Here is a 12,794-nt window from a genome sequence, read left to right on the forward strand (position 1 = left end):
TGAATATCTTTTGCAAACCGAACATATACATTATTGGAGCATTACATGATTGAGGAAACCTGCTCATTAAAATATACATATATATATATATATATATATATATATATATATTGTCTAGCTAGTATCTATATATATATTGTCTAGCTAGTATCTTTGTGTGAACTATTAGATTGAACATATTTTGGGATACAAAGATTGTTTGTTTGACACTCACACATACACATTACACTGATAGAAAAATATCTTTGAGAGTTGAACTATCTAGACCACACTGAGCTTACTTATTATATCATTTGTGGTGTATGTTATTGCGCAAATTTGGGTACACATCTGCTTTACACGAAAGTACAATCATTGTACCATCTGATTATATACACATTTGTTGTATATCCAGGCACGGGCCTGAAGAGGGAGACTAGCTCTGGAATTGTCCAGGATTGGCTTAGACCTGGTTAGGAAAGCTAGGTGCGTCGTCCTGTTAAGGTTTGTAGGTTGAGGTCAGCCCCGCTAATTGACCTGGTTAAGGTTGAGGTCAGCCTTGTGTTAATTTGACCTAGTTGTAAACGGTGCCGCTCCACCCTTAAGTGAGCTATTAGTGGAATCCTCTTGCTTGTGAGCTAAAGGCGGGGACGTAGACATAGTTGGCCGAACCCCGATAACATATCGTGTGTTCATTTACACTTCCGCACTTTATACCTCACGTATATGTTATTGTGTGAATGATGCGTTTGATTTAATTTCCATATCACTTTTATCTACGCATTCAAAAATTGCACGGACAAGATCCTAGATTGTGTATATACTGTTGTTGAATAGATTAACCTAGGTGAAAATGTTTTAATTCCAATTCACCCCCCCCCTCTTGGGAATATATCAATTCTAAGACTAAGTACTTCTAGGTTGAGGCAATGAATACCGCCTGCTATGTTCTAAATAGAGTTTTGATTAGACCATTTCTAAATAAGACTCCTTACGAATTGTGGAATGGCCATAGACCAAACATCTTGTATTTTCATATCTTTAGTTGTAAATGCTTTGTGCTTAGAGACAATGAACACTTAGGAAAGTTTGATGTGAAATCAGATGAAGGTATTTTTCTAGGACATGCCTTAGATAGTAAAGGCTACAAGGTATATAATAAACGAACTTTAACAGTTGTAGAATCCATTCACGTTGTATTCGATGAATCTAATCCATTTACTCAAAAGATTGATGGGGATGAAATTTAGATTAATAAGGAATTTGAAAAACTATCTATTGAAAATGATTCAGGAAAGAGTAATGAAATTAAGGAACCTGTTGGCCGTATGAGGTTTAACATCCAATTTTGATGCTAACAAACAAGTGGAACTTAACATATTTGGTTGAGTAATGATATTTTAGGATTCAAGTTTTTGAAGCTCAAGAATATGCATACAAGGATGATCAAACGATGCTTAAAGAACATCAAAGTATGGATGCAAAGATGATATCTATTAAATCGTGAAGATCATAAGAGTGTGGAGAATGTGCTAAAAGCTTAAAGCTTGAAGACAAGAGAGCCAAAGATAAACAAAGTAAGAGAGTCAAAGAAAAGCAAAGAGAGAGAACTCAAAATACAAGCATGATGACTCAAGCATCAAGAATGTCTAAAGTCCTAGAAGTCTCTATGTAAGTGTTTTATATTTTAAATATATTTTGAAATATTTTTGAAACTCTTTAGGATACAAAGACTTAGAGACTAGCTTTTTAAAACCCTGGAAAATGATTTTGAAAAGTTATATTTAAGTATTTCAAATAACAAAAGGTTTAAAAAAAAAAAAATGAAAGTTTTTCAGAAAAAGAAACTGGTTAGCCAACTGACCAGAACACACTAAGATTGGCCAGCTGACTGACAAACACCAAGAATGAATAACTTCCCAACCGACTGATAGTTTGAACTCAGATTAGTCAACCGATTGACATGCCCAATTGACTGATCATTTTGAACGTGGTTGAGCCAACTGACTAACAAATTAATGGAACTTATTTTTGGCAGACAGAAAGGCCTCAGTCGCCTGTCTAGCCGACTGATTATGTGAAATGAACTTGTAATGCCCGAAAAATGATATCTTTGGGAATGTAAAAAATAAACAAATAAAATAGGTAATAATATTAAATAAACAAATAATGAATAAAAAGATAATATAAAATAAAATAAAATTATTAGTAATTAATTTATTAATTAAATGTTATTAAATTGAATTAATTAAATTAAATAACATGAGGGTTATATATATATATATATATATATATATGAATAAATATATAAGTATAAATGGTATCCGGAAGTAGAAGCTTCCTGATTTCAACCAAATAACATAGAGAGATTTCATTTCTCTCACGTGCGCACATTCCCCCTCTATAATTTCTCACGCTCTCTCTGTCTTGTCTCCGTCTCTCTCCCACTGTCTTCAATTTTTCAACTAGTTTTCGCCTGATCGAAAATCAAATAATACTGTTGGACTCCATTATCTGCCACCGACATTTTTACTGGAGCGGATTTGTCATAGGAGCGGTGTGGGCACCATTCTTGGGGTAAGGTAATCTTTCCCCATTTTCTCAATTTCTCCTTAGATCTTCAGTCAAAACGAAAATCAGACAGCACCACAAGGTCCTAGTCACGATCATCATCATTTTGGCAAGAGTAAATTTTCAATTCGGGTTTCCTAGGTACCATTCCAAAGCGAGAGTGAGATTTGGGAAATTAAGTGAATTGGTCATATTTGAAGGTATAACTATTTATTTGGAATTTATGGGCTTAGGAAATATTAAAATAGTATTTTATTTAGAATTGATTTAATGGAATTAGGATTTTTGATTCAGGGTTCGGGTGAGCGCCACAGGCATCAATTTGGGATTCCTGTTGGTGTAGTTCAAGAAACCAGGTAAGGGAATAAATTAAGTCAGAATTCGTGTCCACTGTAATCCCCCTTTGCAAGTCACCTAACATTTCGATTAACCCTTCCGAACGTGTATCACCACCTACTATATTTGCCTCCTAATCTTCATCGTCATCATTATCGCTCTGAACTGCGTAATCTTCACTGTGGAACACCTATCTTGTGTACCTTTTTTCCATTCCAAAGTCTAACAAATATGAATGGACCAGATCAATGTGTTTGAATATTATGTTTTGACATTTCTTACAAGGACACCTTATTCTACTGGCTTTATCTGCACGAGGACGTGCGAACTCTATGAAATCATGTACCGTTTTCATGTATTCTGGTAAAAACCTACCCCGAGCGTTCATCCAACTCTTATCCATGTTCATTAATTACCCTATAATATGTTCAAGTAAATGATGTTCATTATATTCTCATAATGTTTATCATGCATGCATCGTGAATCCTATAATCAACCATCATACTCTAAAGGGTACGGATCCTATCCCATTCAAGAATGTTGCATTTACATTGCGATCAATTGCTCAAATTCCTTCGTCGTAGTCGTTATAAATTTCGGAAGCATCTCCCAATGGCTCTCCAAGTACATGATGGGGGAAGTGAAATTTTTTTTAGTTTTCCATCACTAACAAATTGTCACGACACCCTACTAGCCACGCAGAGAACACAAGTAGAGACGTGCTCGAAATATATAATGACAATTGACAAAGCGTGAACGATGACAACAATGTAAATACAATTTCCTGAACTATCCACATTGGACAATCCAAGAATGGTTGAAATACAAACATTACTAATCGTAAGTGAAACAAATAATTAACATGTTCAAGTGATTATTAGTCAACATAGTATGACTATTAATCAATTGAACTATAACAATTGATTTGTCTCACATGTACGTTTAGGAATGAATGTATAATAACCATTCTTGGTTGGGTCTAAGCTTCAATGAATACATGAATTGACAGTAATTAATTTGGCATTTTACTGCATATTCCATTCAACGAAATTTCAGCTGCATGCCGTCTTTAAATTGGACATTTGCCAAAAAATTTCTGTACTAAAACTTGATAGATTCAAGCAAACAAATCACAATAATACGCATGATGCAGATACCAGTGAGTTTGAGCATGCGAGAACCTAATTCCACTACCAGCATGCAATTCACAATGTTGAAAAACATTAAAATTATAAAATCCAAAAATTCCACTCTCTCCAGCTGACCCAGCCAGCTGATGTAGCCAAACTAGGTCTACTGTTCAAATTGCTACTCATTTGGATCAGCACTTAGTAGTCCTGCTCAACTTTGTGCATGTAGATGTGCCCCATCTGAAGATTGTTCGCAAGCTACGCTATTTTGGGCAACAAATCATCACAATTATTCATAATATGCGTTGAGTTTGATACTTTAAAATTTACATAAATTTGAAAGTTCATCGTACAATTGCGAGCATTGAACCTGAATTCAAGAAATATCCTTTTAAGCAATTTTTAAACCTCGCGAGGTTGTTTTCAAGGTCTATGAGCCTATTTGTTTTCCTATGTGAGGCATAACCTATTAATGCATACCGTCTAGCTTGAATTCACAGCTTTGGCCTTTAAAAGATTAGATCGCCTTCAGTATGCTAGAAAACCATTCAATAGTTTTTATTTTTCATTTTTAGTTTTTTAAAAGAATTAAAAAAAATGCTAACTCTTTTATTTCTAGGTTTCCAAATAATTAGAATATAGAAAATTATAATTTTATTAAAATTTCCAAAAATCATATATAAAAAATCAGAAATCAAGAAAATAAGAAAAATATATTTTCCAACTTTACTATGCAAATTTAGAAAATTGAAAAACAATATGGTATTTTTGTAATTATTTAAAATTTTTAAAAATGAAAAATAAAAGTATTCTACATGAGGGAATAGTGCCAAAACTTATTTTTTTTCAAATTTTTTATATAAATTTTAGAAAATAAAAATTCATAATCTAGATTTTTTTAATTATTTGAAAAAAAAACTAAAAATGAAAATAAGAATTGTCTCTCACAACTAAACAGGCTCTAAGACTTTCTATTCTACCATTATAGCAGGGTTAAAAATTCCCACCCATTCAATAATTCAAACCTGAGACCAGCATGGAAGTTCCAACTCGCAACCCTTTAACCTAAAAACACTTAAGCTATTGTATTTACCAAATGAAGAAAAACAGGATTTTCCCTCACTTTTTCATTCCCTTTTTCCTTCCTCTTACCTAACAAACACAGTGCAAAGCCAAACGATTCCTCTTTGCTTCTTTTGTCACTCCTCGAGCATATTTATTTTCTTGAATTAATTTGCAATTTCTCTGAGAAATATCCTAAGAATTACAAGTGCCAATGTTTTTCATTAAATATACGTAATTATATTAAGGGAAATAAAAGTACCTTTATCACTACGTGTTAAAACATCCTAAAGTATGAAATTATTTGTATGAATTAATTTCGGCAAATGAGCTGTTAATCCACAACAAACTCCATAAACGAACACCAAACTGTAGGAGCTATGGAGGAGCTCATAAATATGCAACTCATACACAAGGACAAGAATACCTTTAAATAGAGACACAAGCTACAAGGAAATATATTGTGCATAATGAAATTTTGCATAAAAAAATAAACCAACGAAATATAATTTTATTTAGTAATTTAATTTCATAAATTACATAGTTTTTGCATCCTTTTGCCTTGAATGGATTTATATCGAGCATATTGTGCATTATTTATGTGTAAATTAGAATGTACCATTTAAGTTAACATATTAGGGACTTATATTAAATTTCTTAGTGGTGGGAGGGGCTTGGATGAGATGAAATTGTATATATTAAATTTGAATAGTATGGGAGTTTAACATTGTTGAAAACAAGAGTGGGACACTATTGAAGCCAGGAATTAAAATTCAAGCAAGGAAATGAAAAAAAAAAAAAAAAAGTGATCAGAATACATAATCTAATAATTGCATATATCCCTTTCTTATTACATGTTAAACGAAATAATTATAATATATGCATATATAATGTAAATACTTAGTCTTAATAAACAAAAAAATTTATAATGCATTATTAAGCAGGGGCAGCTTATTTAAATATACATAATTAAGACTAAGTATTACAATTAAAAATTAAAAAATAAAGTGATATGTATTTTTGAAAGCAAAAATTTTGAGTTTAAATGTAGAATTCTATAGATTAAAATAACTCCATACAAAAACTAAATTCTGTCTAAATCTAAGCAAACCAATTAAAAATTTTCCATGCTCCCAAAAACATGGTTAGGGATTGACTATTTTAAAAACAAGAAATGACCCTAGAAATTTAAAATATTGCTGAGGTTCTAGCCAAAATAAAAATAAAAATAAAAATAAAAATAAACAAAGAAGAAAGACAAGGGAACAAACCTAAGGTGTCCGGCGAGAAGCTAAGGCCGTCAATCGGTTGGGAACAACAGGAGCTAGACTAGGAAAGGGCCGGGTTCGACGGGGGTTGCAGCGGGAAACTAGGAGAGGGCGTACCAGGCCATCGATTTGCTAGGGCTCCGATGAAGCCTGTGACGTCCGGCGAACAGGGCACACTAGGCCAAGAGAGAACAGCGGGAGACTGGGCCGGAGAGACGATCGCATGGGGAAGAGGAGGAGCTAGGAGAATAGGAGGGAAAATATCCCGCGGATAGGGATGAGAGATTTTGGGCATTAGTAACGGTTTCAAGACCGTCACTATTAATCTCTGTCTATTTTTTTTTTTAAATGACATAGCATTAGTGATGGTCCACAATTCGTTACTAATAATGGCATAGTAGTGACGAGTTTAGAAATTCGTCACTAATAAGGAACCAATGGTGACGAATTTATAAATTCACCACTAATATTCTCCACTTAAATTCTATTTTTTTTTTTAAAGGAAGTAGTAGTGACAAATTTAAAAATTCGTCACTATTGGTCCCTTATTAGTAACGAATTTACAACATCGTCACTCCACAATTTAATATCTACACCTGTATGTTTGTGTTTATTGTTTGAATATTTGATTGGGTTTGTGATTATATAGAAAGACACTAGGTTTGTTTAATACTTCTTCTGGAATTTGGTGTAACCTAGAAAGAATTTTTAAATACCCAATTCACCCCCCTTTTGGGGGTACACTAATTCCAACAATTGGTATCAGAGTCTCGTGGCATTGACTTAATCGTCTTTGCTAAAGATCGAGATGACTCTCATTGGTGTATCCTCATTCAGAGAGAGACAATCACCTTCTAGTCCTTCATTGTTTTGTGGTGTAAACTACACCCACTGGAAAATTAGAATGAGCATTTTTATAAAATCTATGGACTGAAGGGTTTGGCAGGTGATTGTTAAAGGAATTTGTATGCCAGTAGAAAATGATAATAGTTTGATGCATGCAAATTCATATGCCATGGACTTATTGTATTGTTCTTTAGATTATGATATTTTTCTTGAGTTTGTGGCATGTAAGAGTGCACAAGAGATCTGGGTTGAGCTAAAAAAGAAGTATGGAGTGACCCACGAAAAGGAGATTGCCACTCCAAATGCTCCAAACCAAAATGATCAGGTAGTGGCCAATCATGATCCGATTGCATTGGTAGACGATAAGGTATATGATTCTGACTCTGCGTCTTTTACTATTTCGTGCAATTAATTCATGTGATGCATGTTATGATGATTCGTGTGTAAAATTCTATGATGCATTTTATGCTGAATCATCTATTGAATGCAATGTTATCTCTGTTGTTAATGCATGCGATAATTCTTGTAAAAAATATTCTGGTGATGAATCATCTGCTGAATCTTGTTATATATTGGCTGATGTTGATGCATGCACTGATTGTTGTGACATTCCTGGTGTTGACTCTATGAGTCCAAGCTTGGTATTTGATCTGTGCATTGAGTTTGTGAGCAGGAATATTATTTAGCATGGATGAAGGTGAATAGCCACGAGGAGTAAAACATATACATCTGGCACAACCCATGGAACTAAAAGCGAAGAAGGATGAAGGAACAAGCTCCAAGTTGAAGACTTTAATGAGAATGGGTATCTAGATTTGATGTCTTTACATGTCATATGATATATTTTGAAGCTTAATTACATCTTAGGCTGACCTTGGGACTCATGCATCTCATGAAAAAATTATCTGAAATAGTTCTAAGTTGAAATGATTTTTTGAGGCAAATTATTAGAGACCTCGTCGATGAACCCCTTTGTCTCATTGACGAACCCATGAAGGCCACTCGGTGACAAACACATTGTCTCGTCGATGAGAAAATACTGAGAGCACTAAAATTTCAGCTAGGGCTCTCGTCGATGAACTTATAGCCTCGTCGATGAAGGTCAGGGCGCTGACTTACGTTCTAGCGCGGACATGGATGAAAATCAAGTTTTTAATAGATCGAGTGGCCAAGATTCATTCTAGGGCTGAGAACACATATAAATATACTTTCTAAACCCTAGAGCACCACTTTTTGGCATAGATTGGGAGCATTGAACGTATTTTGAATATCTCGTGAGAGCTATGAATTTCATTGCTAACATCATTGCCTGCACTCCAAAGAATTAATACTTCTCTAGGCATTTGCGTCTTCAAGATCCAAGCACACTTTTGATAAATCTAAGGTTGATCTTAAGGTTTGAGTAACTTTTTATTGAGCTTCAATATTTGATTAAAAAAGTTATCTTTCTCATTATTTGTGCATAAAGAAAAAACATTTTGGGAACAAGCAATTGATTTTTTTTGTAGTTGTTTATTTGATAAATCTGTTGAGAATTGTTTTCTAAAGTTTGATCTCTTGCTACATTTGAAGTTATAGTTTTTATTCAAGGAGATCTATTGTATTAGTGCAAAAAATATTTTTGAGAAAAATAATATTTTTGTTGATATTTTTTGATATACTCAAAGTTACTCTTTTATTCAAAGATTTAATCTTGCAAAATATTTGATAGCGAGAACGTAGATCCACGTATTATTCTAGTTTATTTTAAAAGGATCTCATTTTATACTCTTGCATAAAGTATTCGAAAATCAAACCCTAAGTTCTCCAAATCATTTATTTATAAAAATTATTTTTTAGGAGATATTGATTAAAGGGTAGATTTGTGAAGCATATCATTCTTAATATAAAGATCATATTGGTACATGCACATTGAGCTTCAAGCATTTAACATATGATTATGTGTTAGGATTTATCTTGTACTCACTGGCATTGTGTAGAAGCATTTGAGTTTTTGCATAAATTGTAATTCTATTTTGTATACACAGTTTGGGTTGTGAACCGAGATTAAGGAGGAAGCTACGCCTCTTGTAAGCAGCAGGTTGTAAGGGAAGTTTCGTCCCAGTTAAAGGAGCAGATTATTTAGTGGAATCCTTGAGTGGGTTACTCAAAGCAAGGACGTAGGCTGGGGTAGGTCAAACCTCTTAAAATTGAGTTTGCATCTCTCTTACCCTTATCTCTTTTTAAAATTCCACGTACTCATATTGCATATGTGTTAATCAATTGGTGCATGGTTGAATAATTGGGTAACATTGTATGGTTGATAAAGACATTTAAAATTACTTATTGGACTAATTAATTAAAAATTGATTGAGGTAGTAATTAGTAGCTTGGAACTTCGTAATTGATTGTTTTAAAATTTTGAACATAAAAGAACTTATTTTTTTAATTACCCAATTCACCCCTCTTTTGGGTATACACCGAAATTCAATCCTGGTATTAAATATTGTGATGAATCGTGTGCTAAATTGGTTGATAGGAGTATTTCTTTGAATAAAAAACTAGAGGGAACTTTATAAAAAAACACATAAGCTTCTAGTTAGGATGGATAAAATGAAAGCAATATTGAAGAATGAGAATAAGAAAGTAGCAAAGAAATTGAATGGATTAAAAGAATATCAAACTGCTCTAAAGAAGAAGAAAATTAAATAAAATCATGAGGATCATCTGCACAGAAGAACAAATAGAAGATGATAAACCCTCCGGAGTCAAAATAAATGAATTATTCAAAGGGGTTCTATCATGAAAATCCCATTCTATTGCCTTTTCTGAACAAAATAGAACAAATAAGCAAAAACCCTTGTATGCACGAAAAGCTTGCTTAGGACACATTGGTTTTGCTTGTTTATATAGGAGTGCCAGAGGTTTAGATAAGAAAATGATGTGGGTGATTATGATAGCTAATTCCATAGGACAAGGGGGAGGAAGAGCTCAAATTGAATCTGAATAATCACTCTTCCTTGGGTCATAAAATCAGCCATAGTGGGGTTGTGATGATCGAGGCTTGGGAAGTGGTTAAGCTTAGAAATCCTACAAATAGATCCCACCTTAATTGAAAAATCATTTTTTATTCCCTTAAAGCTAGAATTAGGTCAAAATCAGGTGAAAATTGAAGAGTTGAATGAGTTCGGTTGACCATCCTTAAATGACCTTGAAAATTAAGGTGTAGTCCTAAGAGGACGGTGAATTGGGTTATTAAATTTTTTTCTAAATCTTTTTATGAATACTTGACCTATTTTAAATTCTTTCAAAGATTTCTTGACTTCTTGTTGATTTAGTAATCACACAAAATTGTTCTTTTCTTCAATGCACAACCACATAATCATTTAATCAATCAACCAAACCAATTAACCACAATATATTTAAACATGATATAAGATTCAGCTTTTAGCTTTTGTAGCCCTGTGTATTTGATTCAAGCCCTATAGTAATGAAATTTGTTTCTTCAATGCAAACCACAATTCAAATTCCCAACAACTTAGAATTTAAATAAACTTTTAGTTAATTTGTCTTTTGGTGTTAAACCAATCAACGTATACCCTTTGAGGTTTTCGCAAAGTATTGATCAACCAACATACTCCCTTTCGATTTCTGCAATCCCAAAACCAAATTAAACTTTAACTTATTTAAAATCTAAATTACATAGTATATATGATTAAGAAATTAAATCATCCACGCAGTTTATATGGTTGCTGGAATTTAAAGAGAGTAAGGGCAAGAGAGTGAGACCGAGGCTTTTACGAGGTTTGGATTATCCCTACCCTATGTCCTCATCTTAGGCAAATCACCTAAGGATTCACTAAACTAGTTCCTTTTCGGGAATAAAAAAACCGTTACACACTCCTTCAATAGGCTAGAGCACCGCCTCTCCAAGTGATAGCCCACACTTGGTCACTCCTTCAATAGGCTTGAGCTGCACCTCTCCAAGCGATACCCCACACTTGGTCAATGATCCAAACACCATGAATCATCCAAGAACTACAAGAAATATGAAATAAACGCTGCATACAAGAACACTCTCAAATAGAGCAGATTAGTACAATTTCAACACTATGTACTTCAAGAATTTAATTATCAATATGAAATAGAATTGAAACTCAAGTATAGAATTCACCAATTCCTTCTCTAGATGAATATTAGTAGTAGGGACTAAGGGTAGGATGGATTCAAAACTTCATATTATCTCAGCAAATCAGTTTTGCATTGAGTGAGCAAGAGAAGATTGAAATTAGAGAGATTGAATGCTAATATTATGCTTGGGTAATTAACTCCTTGGGTTAAAGGAGTATTTATTGACTTTTTTAGAGTGAGTTTCCTTGTTTCCCAAGTTACTTGAAGTGTCCACCAAGTTTTTATAACGTTCACATTTGAAAAACTAATTCTTAGAATTTTCCCATTGAAGTTTAAAATTTGAATTCCCGTAGGGTCAGTCGGCTAGATAGACAACTGGGTAAATGTTTTATACAGGTCAATTGGCTGGACAAGCAGTTGAGACCTTTCTATATAAAGACTTCTTAGGACTTTTGACATTCTAAGTGCTTGAGTCTTTACGCTTGTTGACTCACTCGAAAAATGAGCAGCTCGGAAGCTATCCCAAGTATAGGAGTTACGTCGTGTAATATTAAGCCCAAGGGCTAGATCGTCTCCTCAGGGAATGCGTTTTAATCTCAAAATTTACGTTCTTCCAATCGAAAATAAAAATGCACTGAACTCAGTTCAGATTCGGGATTTTCAAAATAATGGAGACCTAATTTAACAAATTAAATACACACGCAAATTTAAGTCCTAAAACTAGCACGCACTAAATTAAATAACAATAACGGAAATCCTAGTCTACTTAAGGAAACACTGAAACATGCTTAATTAAAGATGGCAACTTCAAACAAGGAAATAGAGTATGCAATGGAAACTCAATCAAATACACACACGCGCGCAATAAAAATTGGACCTTTAACACGAACACAGAACTCGAATCAAAATTAGACTATCAATCAACCTAAACAATAACATGACACAATAAATAAAAAAACACGAACTTTGTATTTTATTTTATTTTTCTATATTTTTTTTTATTTTTATCTTAGACTTCATTAATTAAACACATAAATTCAATAAACTTTAATACTAAAAAGAACTATAATTAAAAGAGCATCTAAATAAATGATAAAGAGAAAAATAGAATAAAAAAAAAAACAAGTCTTTAATAAAATCCAATGAGTAAAAACAAAATAACAATTAACATAAAATAAATAAATAAAAAGACAAGAAGAAGAAGGAGATGAGAGAGAGAGAGAGAGAGAGAGAGAGAGAGAGAGAAAACAGAGCAGGGCTCGGGTGGAGTCCTGGCCGGACTGTGATGGAGTTGCAGGTAGCAGGGAGGCTCTCAGGTCTACTGGTGTTGAAATTGGCCGAGAGGCTGTCGCTGGCTGGTGTTGGCCGAGAGACCTACTGCTGGCTGGTGTTGGCTGCTGTAAACTGGCCGAGTAGAGGCTTGCTGGTTCTGCTGTGCTGGAGTGGTCCGCCAATGGAGCACAGGAGTACTCGTAGCAGCAACAGTAGGGGC

This window comes from Malania oleifera, chromosome 2 (assembly GCF_029873635.1).
Source record: "Malania oleifera isolate guangnan ecotype guangnan chromosome 2, ASM2987363v1, whole genome shotgun sequence".
Classification (NCBI taxonomy): Eukaryota; Viridiplantae; Streptophyta; class Magnoliopsida; order Santalales; family Ximeniaceae; genus Malania; species Malania oleifera.